General features: G+C 40.7%; 1 long non-coding RNA gene across 1 annotated transcript in view; it reads left to right on the top strand.

The window, feature by feature from the left end:
- The first annotated feature begins 17 nt into the window (after positions 1-17).
- LOC121813223 overlaps positions 18-1,876 on the top strand; it is a 5,334-nt gene continuing 3,475 nt past the window's right edge. The window contains exons 1-2 of the long non-coding RNA XR_006053581.1: positions 18-220; positions 369-458. This is a non-coding gene — a long non-coding RNA (uncharacterized LOC121813223). The remainder of the gene's footprint in view (positions 221-368; positions 459-1,876) is intronic.

Raw genomic sequence — 1,876 nt, 5'->3', positions numbered from 1 at the left:
ACACCTACATCCACACCTCCACCTACATCCACACCTCCACCTACATCCACACCTCCTCCTACATCAACCTTTCTTCCTCGGTCCACCTCCATCGCTCTTCCTCCATCACTCTCTCCTCCTGTTCTCTCTGTGTTGTCATCTGTTGGGTCAGTCTGTGTTGTGGTTCTACTGGTGTTACTGGTTTTGCTGGTGAGACGATGTGTTCACAGGAAACCTGAAGGTGAGACTCAGACTTCCTGATCTTTCATGTCTGAGTTTGTTTGGTAGAATAAAGTTCAATCTCATTCTGATTACACTAAAAACTTTCATAAATGTAATCTCTGTTTAGATATTTAATTCATTTTCTTGTTCATTTTGGATCATTTTAGCAGATCGAGATGAAGATGACATCATCACTCATGTTATGTACAGTTACATCAAAACATCAAATCAGCAGCAGCCAATCAGAGACAGCAGAGGTAATATTTCAATTCATTCTTCTTCATTCACCCTTAATACCTATTTAACCTCCTTGTACATGGCGTCCACATATGTGGACATCACATTTTGGGTTATTTAGACCAAAATATTCAATTCTGCTCTACAAGGGCCTGATATCCACATACAATGACATTATACTGCTACAGTTCTATCAAAATTTTTAAAGTAATATCCTCATATGTGGCTCTTATTTTTCATGAAAAACCAAAATAAGGTAAAAAAAAAATCTGGTAATTCTTTGTTTTTACATTCATTGGGCCCCAATCAGCCCAAATATCAAAGAGAAATTAAAAATGTGGAAGAGTTCGGGTCTTAGGAGGTTAAAGCCTGTTGACTGAGTTTGGGACATTTTGGAGTATATCCAGGGCTTCACTGGAAATCCTGAATGGGACCCAATTGCAGTAATCCAGCCGGGGTCGACAAACAACGGCATAGACAAGAGTCACTGCCACAGAGTCAGTGAGTGAAGTTAAGAGATTTTCATTAGGTGGGGGAAAAGCTGTTCTGGGAATCCCACAGGCAAATGGGAACCACGAAGGCGCTGCTATTATTATAGTACTAACTATTTCTTCTAACAGAAGTGGACTTGAGTGATGATAGGCTCATCACACCTTGAGGCCTCCTCCTCAAGGTGTGATGCCAGTGGTCATAAGTTGTTCCCTTTAGGTTTATGGTGATGTTGTTGATGTCTACTGGAACACCTGCCAGACAGTACAAAGAGAATGACATGATCTCAGCTGCCAGGCTTTTACCAGGGCACTAAGCTCTGGGAACATATCACCCCCACCCTAAAACCTTAGTCTGATGTAACCATGTGTCTTTTACGCTGTTCTTGCTGAGTGTTGTTCACTGTGAGCTGGACTGTGTGTTTGTGGTCTGTGGTTAACTGAAGCTAACAGCTCTGCAGTCGTCCAGCATCCTGTTTCTGATAGAAAGAAAACATTTCAGCTGCAGCTGTTTCAACACAGAGCTGTTTGTTTTAAACACAGGAAGCAACATGGACACATCATTTGGAAACTCGGTACACACAGACCAACAACTCAAGATTGTATTTAATGTAATTAATACTATCAGATTCAGACTGAATTCAGTTCAATGAAATCATTACTGACCAAGTATGTGTACACATACAAGAAATTGGGTTCTGGCTATTTCTTCAAATACATAAGGAGAGCTTCTCACACAGTGCAACACATGTCCAGGATGTCCAGGAGGAGACAGAAGTAACTGTGCATGTGTGAGTTTGGTGATGGAGTTTGTTATGAATGAAGTATGATTTTTTAGGAATTATTATGTCTGTTTTTTTATGCTTATGGACAACAGATGGAAATTAGCCCTGGGGTCCGTTCTTCGTACCTCGCTAAGTAAGTTAGCTGGATTTGATTGTTGACGATTT

This window comes from Haplochromis burtoni, unplaced genomic scaffold (assembly GCF_018398535.1).
Source record: "Haplochromis burtoni strain Fernald_Lab_line unplaced genomic scaffold, NCSU_Asbu1 Contig_1294, whole genome shotgun sequence".
Lineage (NCBI taxonomy): Eukaryota > Metazoa > Chordata > Actinopteri > Cichliformes > Cichlidae > Haplochromis > Haplochromis burtoni.
The sequence above is the reverse complement of the archived record's forward strand: the minus strand, read 5'-3'. Positions and strand labels throughout refer to the sequence as shown.